Raw genomic sequence first — 12,362 nt, 5'->3', positions numbered from 1 at the left:
AGTCTATGAGTCATCGTGTCTGAGTTTTGCTACAGACTTATGGGTAGGCCGGTACCCTGTCCCATTTGATGTCAAAAAATCTTAGAGGCTTTGTAGAGAGAGGTTTACTTTGTACAGTATGTCAAAGGCCTTGACAGCCCATATGTATTCATGTTTTAAGAAAAATGGTTTAGTGATACATTATTTTCCCACTTATAAGTTGTACATTATGAGTTGTGGCCATGTGGGCTGGGCCCGTGATAGTTAAAAAAGGAATGAGTCCAGCTAACTCAACCTATGTATGATCTAGTTTTGGTCAAATGATCATGAGTTACAGAGTGGTTCGCTCGGGCCAACACGGCACCGGGTGCCATCCACGCCTCCCCAGGTTTGGAGCGTGACACCCATGTTCCGTAATACCTCGTGGCAACTGTCCAGATAGTCTTGGGGATCCTCTGAAGATGTACCGCCATAGGTAGTGGTGAAAATCTTGGTAAACTTATCCAATCTCCACAAAGCCTCCGAAGACATAGCAGATCCATTGTCGGTCTGTGCTGCAACACCTGGCGGAACTACCCTAACGGGCTGAGCTGCTGGAGTCTGAAACTGAGGAGCCTTCTGCTCCGGAGTGTGGGTAGCGGGAGTCTGGGCTACTCCCCCAGCCTGAGAGATGACTGGTGCTACATGAAATGTACTGGCCTGAGCAACACTCTCCATAGGGCCCACTAGACGGACCAAAGCATCCTGAAGTACCGGGGTAGTGATGAACCCCTTTGGAACTTGAGCTGGCCTTGCTGGAACGGTCTGGGCTGGAGCCTCCTCATCAAACTCCTGAGGCTCCGCCGCTGGTGCTGGTGCTACTACTCGAGCTCTGGGCTGAGCCCTGCCCCTGCCTCGACTCTAAAACAGCCTCGGCCTCGTCCTCTGCCCCTCGTATGAGCTGCCACTGGGGCTCTGGCTGTTGCTCAGCTAAAGAAGCGGTACGTGTTCTCTCCATCTACGAAGGAACAAGAGTAGAGAGTTCAATTAGCATTGAGAGACTAAATCGCACGACAGAGAAGAATAGAAGTGAAATTGTTCCTAAACTCTGTAGCCTCTAGGGGATAAGCACAGACGTCTCCGTACCGATCCCTCAGACTCTACCTAGCTTGTTCATGAATTGTGAGACCTTGGCAACCTAGTGCTCTGATACCAACTTTTCACGACCCGGAATTCCCACCCTCGGGATCGTGATGGCGCCTGACATCACAATTGCTAGGCAAGCCAACGTTAGAGTTTTATTAACATGTTTTCCTTTATATTTCAAGGATTAAAATTAACAAACTAAATCACGTAGAAGTAAATGCGGAAGTACGTAAATAACCCTTTGCCTATATACTATTAACAATACTATAGCTATTACTATTACCCAGAGTCTAGTGTCACAATCCACGAACATACTATGAATTACTAAAAATATCGGTCTGAATGAAATTACATCTCTTCTGAAATGAAAGAAAACAGAAATGTAGAAAGGGACGCCCGGGCCTGCGGACGCCAACAAGACTACCTTGGGTCTCCAAACTGTAAACCTGCAGCCTACCTCTCAATCAGCCACTGCTTGCTCCAAAATCTGCACAAAAAGTGCAGAGTGCAGTATTAGTACAACCGACTCCATGTACTGGTAAGTGCCGAGCCTAACCTCGATGAGGTAGTGACGAGGCTACGACAGGGCAATTACAATATACCCTGCATATAGTATATTATAAAGCGAAAAAGAAGTACGGGAAAAAAATGAAACAGTAACTTGTAGCAACAATGAATACGGAACTCAAATATCTTATTAGTACCCAGATATAACCAATCCTTAAGTGAGATATAAAACTATGGAATAATTTCACGGCAAAAGAAGGATACATAAACGATAAACTGATGAGGCGCGCATCCCGATCCCACCATGTAATCAGTAATAATATGAACATTCACCCTTATTACTCCGTATCAATCCACCCTTATTCCTCCTATTGTGGCGTGCAATCCGATCCCACCGTAAAATAACAATCCTCCCTTATTGCTCCTCAATATATCACCCTTATTTCTCTTGTTGCGGCGTGCAACCCGATCCCACCGTATCAGTACCAATCACACAATAAGACAGAAATTTCACAATTTTGCTCAAAACTCCTCATGGTATTTAACCTGAACTAAAAGAAACGGAAAACCGTAAAATTATGAAACTTCACTTGAATTATGTTACTCAGCGAAACCAATCCAAAGTATACTAATAAACACTAATAGCCAGCTCAAACCAATAATATGAAATAGTGAAACCATGTAATATCCAATACTTTTAACAACAATAATAATATCCGACAAGTAGCAACTAAACATGAAAATATCTAATAAACAGGTAGCAATTAAGGCAGGGAACAATATATTAAGAACGGGAAGGGAACAGTCAAAAACAGATAAATTGGCGGCGCATAGGTACTCGTCACCTCACCTATACGCCACACACATGGATTTTCACATAGCAATTAAGTCGGGGATCCCTAATCCCTCGAGTCAAAGTTAGACACAACACTTACCTCAATCCGCAGGCCACTAATTGCTCAATTACCGTTTTTCCTCTAGTTTTCACCTCCGAACCACTCGTATCTAGCCATAATTAACTTAATAACATCAATTATCGCTAAAGAAATCAATTCCAATACATAACTATAATTATCCCGACATTTCCCCCAAAAAGTCAAAAATCGACCCCGAGCCCGCTTTGTCAAAAATTGAGGTTCAGGCCAAAACCCATTCACCTATTTACCCCCGAGCCCAAATATGTAATTAGTTATAGAATCCGACCCAAAATTGAGGTCTAAATCCCCAATTTATAAAACCCCTCAATTCTTCCAAAATATCCCTAATTCTACCACGAATGAACAAGATTTAGGGCTAGAAATCTAATGGGTGTTGATAGAAATGGAAAGAAATAAGTCAAAGAACACAAACCTATGATTTGGCGTTGAATTCCCTCTTCAAGAATCGCTCTAGGTCGAGTTCTAGTGATGAAATACGTAATTTGGGAAGAAGTCCCGTAAATTTGAAGTCTGTTTTAAAACACTGGACAGGTCTTCATCGCGTTCGCGAGAGACCTGTCCCGATCGTGATGCACAGTGGCCAGAAATGCCTTCGCATTCGTGAAGAGTTGCCTGCATTCGCGATGGTCCATCCCCCCTAACCTTCGCGTTCGCGAGCCTAGGATTGCATTCGCGTAGAACAACTCAATGATTCCCAGCCCACCTCCATTTTACTCTACGCGTTCGTGTGATGCCGGTCGCGTTCGCGAAGAGCAGCCCCCTAGGGCTCCGCATTCGCGACCATGGCTATGCGTTCGCGAAGAAAAAACCCATCCCTAGCCCAAATTACACTTCGCGTTCACGTGAGAAGCTTCGTGACACGAAGAAGGAAACCAGCAACTGCTGAAGCTGCAGAAAACCAGCATTTTCCTAATTCTAAAACACCCCGAAGCCTATCCGAAACTCACCCGAGACCTCGGGGCTCCAAACCAAACATGCACACAAGTCTAAAAACATCATACGGACTTGCTCGTGCGATCAAATCGCCAAAATAACACCTAGAACTACGAATTTAGCACCAAATTGCATGAAATTTTCAAGAAAGTTTTAAAACTTCTATTTTCATAACCAAAGGTACAAATCACATCTAATCAGTCCCGTTTCTCACCAAATTTCACAGATAAGGTATAAATATCATAACGGACCTGTATCGGGCTCCGAAACCAAAATACGGACTTGACATCAACAAGATCAAATATTAACCAAATTCTTAAAACCATAGTAATTCCAGTCTTACAATTTTCATCAAAAATTCATTTCTTGGGCTAGGGACCTTGGAATTCGATTCTCGGCATACACCAGGTCCCATATTTACTACGGACCCATAGGGACCGTCAAATACGGGTCGGGGTCCGTTTTACTCAAAACGTTGACTGAAGTCAACTAAAATCAACTTTTTAGGCCAAAAATTATTATTTCATCTATTTTTCACATAAAAGCTTTCCGAAAACACGTACGGACTGCGAACGCAAATCGAGGAGGAATAAAATGAGGTTTTAAAGACCTAGGAACACGGAATCGAGTTCTAAAACATAAGATGACCCTTTGGGTATCACAAGTTTACAAACCTATAGAAGCATTTTCTATAATTTTCCATAATTTTTAAAGCTCAAAATTAATTTCTTTTACATTTTTATTATATAAATATCTAATAATTATCCCTCAATTTTTTTGTGATGACTTAATCGTCCAGATTTATTATTTACACCCACATGTATATTTTATAACATTTTACTTCTTTTTTCTATAATTAAATTTGCATTTTTATGCTAATTACACAATTTTTGCAGTAATAGCCTATGTTCATACACAAATGCTCTTTATTTATATTATTTGTGTCAAAATAATATTTTATATTTTATAATGCTAATTATTATTTTAAATTATTTTAGTGCATGAAAATATTTTTTATTGATTTATTAAGTATTTTATAAATTATTTTAATAAATTGTGTGTATTTCAATGGCTGGCCCAAACTTTGAGCCAATTTTCAGACCAAAATTAGCCCAGCAACCCAGCCCAATATCCCCAAGCCCAAACCACACCCAACCAGATCGGACCCCTTTTAAATAACCCGCCCCACTTCCTATTTGATCCTGGCCATTGATCTCAAATGATCAACGACCCATAATAAACCAACCCATCTCTTTATATTACCCCTTACCCAAAACCCTAGCCCATTTTCTACCAACCTGCCGCCTTTGTATCCTCGCACATTCTCATCTCTCAAACCTAAACCCTGGTCGTCCTCACTCAAATCCCACCCCAATCCGACCTTACATGGAAATCATCCATGATTCCTTTCTTTTCTTGTATATGCGGAGTTACTTACCATCTCTTGAATGCTACAAGTACTGGGTACTTGATTATTTATGGAAGCTAAGTCGTTGGTGTTCTTTTGATTCTGATTCTGTATCATCTTCATGTTTCTGACCCGATACACTAACTATCAAACCCCCATGGTTTCGATTCAGTGAGATATTTGCCATTTTTGCTTCTCGTCTAAATTGAGGTTTCCTGGAATTTCCCTAAAATTGATTCTAATTGATTTTGCATGCTATATTTTCCTTATTTTGTGTTTAATTTACTGTATGTCCTTATTTCATGTGTTAATCTTCAACTACTATATAAACCCCTCCCTTTAATCCCCTTAAATAGACTTTCGAACCTCCTAATCACTACTATTGTTCTTACTATTCCCCTCTTTTACTCACTCACTCACTGTTACAATCGAATACTCTCTAAAATCATTGAATTCTGGGTTGGCTAAAAGCGAAGGCCATTAAACGATCTCCTTCAGTGCAAGCACTCCTCGGAACCCATTCTCGAGGCTCTTGTGAACTCTGAAGCATCGGAGACCTGGGGTTTTTTGCTATTACGCTCTTTATTTCTCTTTGATTTTGCTACTGGTTAGTGCTTTTAAACCCTTTCAATGTTAAAATTCTTTCTTTCTTTCTACATACCTACATGTGTTTGAATTACATGAGCATGATTTAACTATGATAATGCTTAATACTCTTTTGTCATCCCGTGCAATTGAACGCATGAAATCGCTTACTACTCCTTAACTTATGTTGATTGTTATTTTGTATGGAATATTTTCTGTACCTCTAGCATCTGAATATGTTTAGTTTTGAGCTTCAATGCCAGTCCATTTTGATATGAATCTGACTACTGTGACCATATGTTGTTAAAGTTCTGCATATTTTGTTTGGATACTACCACAACTCTATGGAAACCACTCCTACTTTGAATGAATCCTTTTGGTGCTAAGTCCTGTGTCTGCTTGACTGCTCTTTGTGCACTATTTCCAACTATATAGAATGTTGTTTAAAGTTATGCTCCAAAACATGTTCCTCTACTATTGTGTCACTATGAGCCCGCATACTCATTGATGATTGATTTAGATTTTAACAGTTACTTCAACTTATTTTCCATGCCCTGTTTCGAACCATTCTGTCTTTATGGCATAACTTAGATCGCCTTAGTTAATTAGTTTATTCTGTCAATCCCAGAATATCTACATGTGCTATTTGGTATTAGCTTGTTGTCTGAACCTCTGCAATATCTGTCCTGCTTGTACAATATGTTTCAACTTGTATTAGGACCATGATCTTGTTTCTATGCCAATATGTTTCCCCAGTATGCCTTTAGTTCATTTGATGCCCTACCCCTTCAGTGATTGTCACAAAGTGTATTCTCCATTATGCCTAAATCCTGATTAACATGGCATTATATGTATGTTTGACTTAATTTGAACCTTTAGGTCTTAACTAGCTTAGCATCATGCATCTGTACATGATAATCCATGTATACCTGCAAACTTGTTTCTTCTCCTATTTCTTTCAATATGAAGTTTCTATGTGATACTCTGCTATGTGTGGAAATCTTGCTGGCCTGCTTGACTAGTTGCTCTGTATGCTCAACTTGGTGTATTACTTATTTCCTGTCCTTCCACCACTATCCACTCTCCACACTTGCTGCTCATGCTATTCTGAATTCTCATTCTTAGGCGGCTAAAAGCCAAGGCTATCTAGGTTCTGTTGCTGGCCTCCCTAGTGTGAGCACTGCTCGGGATCCAATTGAGGCCCTTGTGAACTCTGACACACTAGGGCTTGGTCCTTAGTCATTCCTTCAACCTCCAAAACAGTTCTTATTGTTCCCTTTCCCCTGTCATGGACTGTGTGTTTAAATTTGGTTGTTCAAGTGGTGCAAAACTTGGTACTGTGGTTATGTAAATTGGTTTGGGCTCCTCTATGGACCCTTGGGTCGTGTATTGAATGCGGCTCTCTGTTGAAGGTCTGGGTACGCTGTAAGAGATGTTGAAGGCCCAGACAATACTGGGTATTTATTTTTATCTTTATTTGGGTTTACTATGGGCCTGTTCTCTATTATGTAACATTGTTACATTACTCATTATTGGGCATGTAATAAACTTTGTATAAATAATTAGGGTTATCAGTAAAGGGAGGGGTAGATTTTAATATTCAATGATTATTAGATAACATGCCTATAGGACTTAATAATGTGTTTGCTATATGTGTCGTTCACTCTCTATGTACACTATAGAAATCATGCCATTAGGAGAAGCAGGCACTCACACTACTTGTCTACTAGCAAAGCATGAGCTCAATTGCTTCGATTATCCTTGTTGCTACATGATTATTAGAAAACATGCCCACAGGAAGTAAATATCAATTTGCATTGCTGCTGCATATATGCTAGAGATCATGCCTATAGGATTTCAATCATCTCATTTGTTATCGTATAGCACTTTTCACCTAGAAAACATGCCTATAGGGTTAAAGTGTAACCATAAATCGGTCCCCTATAGGATACCATTATTCGTCTTAACAACTGTTAATGATGCACCTCTCAATTCTATTTATTGTTCACTTAGGCCACTATCGAAAGCATGCATAATTCTGCGCACTTCTCCAATAGATTTCATTGTCACTTAGTATGTAAATCACTTAGACATAACATCTACAGGATTAACACTGGAGATCTGCAATTTTTAATAATCAGTATGCGACAATCGTATAATCCTGTCTATAAGCAACACTTGGCCTCTGAAACTGTTTGCATATCTGGATGCCCACCATGTAAAATCATATCTATAGGAAATTAAGTTCCTTAATCATTGAATTGCCTAACCTAAAAATATTTTTGAGCGTACATTTGTTGTTTAATTGTGGAGGTTAATTTGAGCCTTTGATTGCATTCGTATGTGAAGTTCAATGTGTTTTTGTATCTCGCCTAGTTTTGACATTTTTTGAGCAGCCTAAGTTAAGTCTAGAACCAACAAAAGTAGAGGTCCAATACCTCCTAGACCATAGGCATGGGATGGGTAGTGCACGAATAAGGTACGACTTATAATCGAACTATTGCTCTTTAGGTAACAACTTGAAGATAGTAATCGGGTAGCAATAGATAATAGTCTGTGCCCGCTGAATAATATGAGTAACACCGAGTTACGAAGTATTATTTATGTTGCACGGGGTGATCCTTTAGGCCAAAAAACTTAGGACCCCCCATCTTATTCCTATTTATCTTTGAATCAAGTGTTGTATCTATTCAAAGTCTTTTGATAATAAAACTTCCCAAACTTCTTGTTTCTCTCTTTCTTTGTTTATCTGACTAATTCATATAATTCAAGTTCGGCCGGGACCCACAGTTGTGGACCTCGAAGAGTGCCTAATACCTTCTCTTCAAGGTAATTTCGAGCCCTTACCCGTTCTTTGGTGATGCAAGCTAGTCAAAGTCTAGTCATATGCAAATAGGTGCCTTAACGCACGCTAAACCGTTAGGTGGCGACTCTTCTCTTTTAACCCTTCCTTTAAAAGTTGTCACGTGTCGAAACCCATTTTCGCTAGAAAATGGGGTGCGACACATGATTCGAATTTTATACGCACATGCATGACTTAATAAATCTTTCAGGGTTCACAAAGTTATTTAGATTTACAAGTGGATTCCTTTACTCCATGTTTCTTTTATGTATTTTATGTACTGATTTTCATGCCTTACATACTCGGTACATTATTCGTATTGATGCCCCTATTTCCTGGGGCCTGCGTTTCATGCCCGCAGGTGTAGGTAGAAAAGCTGACGATCCCCCTTCTTAGGATCCTTAATCATCGAGAGTTGGTGTGCTCCATTTTATCCGGAGCTGCTTTGGGTTTTGGTACGATATGTTTGTATACATATATGGGTATGACGGGGCCCAGTCCCATCTTTTGTAAAGTTGAACACTCTATTAGAGGTCTGTAGACAGTCATGTATAGTTGGATAGTATGTGGCCTTGTCGTCTTGCCCTACCGTATACCGCATGTATATGTATATATGTATTTTGGGCATGTTTTCCTCGCGCATGTTATTTACGTGATTCACCAGTTTATTGACAGATGTTATGCATGATCTACCCTTTTTAATGTTATTTCTTAGACATATGCTTAGGGGTGCTCGACAGGTAAGACTCGGGCTCTCGTCAATAATCATAGCCCATCGGTTTGGGTTGTAAGGCCCGAGACCACGGAGAAGGCGTGGACTATAACACACAAAATATGAGAATCGGGTCGAATTCTCATTTTATGGCCTTAAAACACCAAAAATGAGGAACGATCATGGCGGGGCGGTGACCCAACGTTCCTTAAGTCATTTTTGATGTTTTAAAATTTTTTTAGGCGGTTGGGGTCCAAGGCCCAACCCACGCCATAGGTATGGGTTATAGAACACGAAAATATGGGAATCGGGCCGAATTCTCATTTTATGGCCCTAAAATGCCAAAAACTTGAGGAACGTTCATTGCAGGGCGGTGAACAACATTCCTTAGGTCATTTTTGATGGTCCGGAAAAATTTTAGGCAATCTAGGTCCGGGTTCTCGGGCCCACGCGGTCGGCATGGGCTATAGCACACGAAGATATAAGAATCAGGTCGGATTCTCATTTTATGGCTTTAAAACGCCAAAAACAATGAGGCACGGTCATGGCGGGGAAATGACCAATGTACCTTAGATCATTTTTGATTGTTCGGAATAATCTTAGGGGGCCTAGATTTGGGGACGCATGCCCATGCGCTAGGCGTGAGCTATAGCACACGACATTACGGGAATCAAGCCGAATTATCATTTTGTAGCCCTAACACGCTAAAAAGGAGGAACGGTCAAGGCGGGGTGGTTACCAATGTTCCTTTGGTAATTTTGATGGTCTGAAAATTTTTTAGGCATTCCGGGTCCATGGGTCCGGGACCATGCGGAAGGTGTTGGCCATAGCACACGAAAATATAGGAATCTGCCGCATTCTCGTTTTATGGCCCTAAAACCCCAAAAAGCAAAGAACAGTCATTGCGGTGCAGTGAAAAACGTTCCATAGGTATTTTTTGATAGTCCGGAAAAATCTTAGGTGGTCAAGGTCCGGGCCTATGCGGAAGGCGTGGGCTATCGCACACGAAAATATCAAAATCGTGCCAAAATCTCATTTTATGGCCCTAAAATGCCAAAAAATGTGTAACGGTCTTGGCGGGGTAGTGACTAGTATTCCGTAGGTTATTTTTTTATGATCCAGAAAAATTTTAGGCGGACAGGGTTCGGGTGCCGGGCCCATGAGAAAGCGTGGGTTATCGCACTTGAAAATTTGGGAATCGGGCGTAATTCCATTTTATGGCCCTAAATTGCCAAAAACGAGGAACGGTCTTGGAGGGGTGGTGACTATTGTTCCTTAAGTTGTTTTTGCGTGTCCGAAAATTTTTTAGGGGGTTCGGGTCTAGCGCCTGGGCCTATACGAAAAGTGTGGGCTATAGCACACAAAAATATGGGAATTGGGTGTAATTCTAGTTTTATGTTCCTTAGCTAATTTTTGATGGTCCAAAAATATTTTAGGCTATCCGGGACCGGATGCTCGGGCCCAAGCGGAAGGCGTGAGGTATAACACATGAAAATATGAGGAATGGGCCGAATTCTCGTTTTATGGCCCTAAAATGCCAGAAAACGATGAATGGTCATGGCGAGACAATAACCAATATTCCTTAGGTCGTTTATGACGGTCCCGAATAATTTTAGGCGATTCGGGTTCGGCCGCCTGGTGGCCCGGTGTGGGCTATAGCATACGAAAATAAGGAATCGGGAATATTCTCATTTTATGGCCCTAAAATGCCAAAAAATAAGGAAAATTTAAGCATGCCAGGTCTCGGCGCCTGGGCCCACGCCAAAAGTGTGGGCTATAAAACACGAAATATTTAGAATTGGGAGTAATTCCAGTTTTATGTCCCTAAATCATCAAAAAACGAGGAACGATCATGGCGAGGCAGTGACTATTATTGCTTAGATCGTTTTTGATGGTCCGTAAAAATTTTAGGCATTCTGGATTCGCGAGCCGAGGCCCACGCGAAAGGCTTGTGCTATAACACACAAAAATATGGGAATCGAAGGGAATCATGCCGAATTCTCATTTTAGGGCCCTGAAATGCAAAACAACAAGGAACAATCATGGACAGGAGGTGACTATTGTTCGTTAGATCATTTTTTGGTGGTTCGAAAAAATTTTAGGCGGTCCGGGTCCGGGTGCCAGGGTCCACGTAAAAATTGTGGGCTATAGCACACGAAAATTAGGGAATCAGGTAGAATACTTGTTTTATGGCCCTAAACCCTCACAGTCGTGGCGAGGCAGTGTCTAACATTCCTTAGGTCGATTTTTATGGTCCGGGAAAATTGTAGGTGGTCAGGGTTCGGGCCTACGCGGAAGGCGTAGGCTATAGCACACGAAAATAAAAAAATCGGGCCAAATTGTCATTTTATGGCCTTAAGACACCAAAAAACGAGGAACACTCATGACAGGGTGGTGACCAATGTTCCTTAGGTTGATGGTCCGAAAATTTTTTAGGCGGTCCGAATCTGGAGGCCTGGGACCACACGGAAGGCATGGGCAATAGCACATGAAAATATGTGAATTAGGCCGAATTCTCATTTTATAGCCATAAAATGCCAAAATAATGAGGAACGTTCATGGAAGGGCGGTGAATAACATTCCTTAGGTCATTTTTGATGGTCTGTAAATGTTTTAAGCGGTCAGGGTTCGGGCCTTCAAGGAAGGCGTGGGCTATGGCACACGAAAATATGGGAATCGGGCCGAATTCCTATTGTATGGCCCTAAAACGGAAAAAACATTAGGAACACTCATGGAAAGGCGGTGAAAAATTTTCCTTAGGTTGTTTTTGATGGTCTAGAAAATCTTTAGGTGGTCCGGGTCCAGGGCCTGGGCCCACGCGGAAGGCTTGGGCTATAGCACACGAAAATATGGGAATCGGGCCGAATTATCATTTTATGGCTCTAAAACGCCAATAAATGAGGAATGGTCTTGGAGGGAAGTTGCCAACATTCATTAAGTCGGTTTTGATGGTCCAAAACACTTTTAGGAGGTCAGGGTCTGAGCGCACATGGAAGGCGTGGACTATAACACAGAAAAATATAGGAATCGGGTCAAATTCTCATTTTAGCGCCCTAAAACGCCAAAATATGAGGAACGTTCATGGCGGGACAGTGACTAATGTTCCTTAGATCATCTTTTATGGTTCGGAAAAATTTTAGGCGGTCCAGATTCGAGTACCCGATCCTACGCGGTAGGCGTGGGTTATAGAACATGAAAATACGGGAATCGGGATTAATTCTCGTTTTATGGCCCTAAAAATCTAAAAAATGAGGTGCGCTCAGTGTGATGTGGTGACCAACGTTCCTTTGGTTATTTTTGGTGGTTCAAAAAAAATATTGGCGGTCCGAGTCC

Source organism: Nicotiana attenuata, unplaced genomic scaffold, assembly GCF_001879085.1.
Source record: "Nicotiana attenuata strain UT unplaced genomic scaffold, NIATTr2, whole genome shotgun sequence".
NCBI classification, from domain to species: Eukaryota; Viridiplantae; Streptophyta; class Magnoliopsida; order Solanales; family Solanaceae; genus Nicotiana; species Nicotiana attenuata.
Note: the sequence above shows the minus strand (reverse complement) of the source record.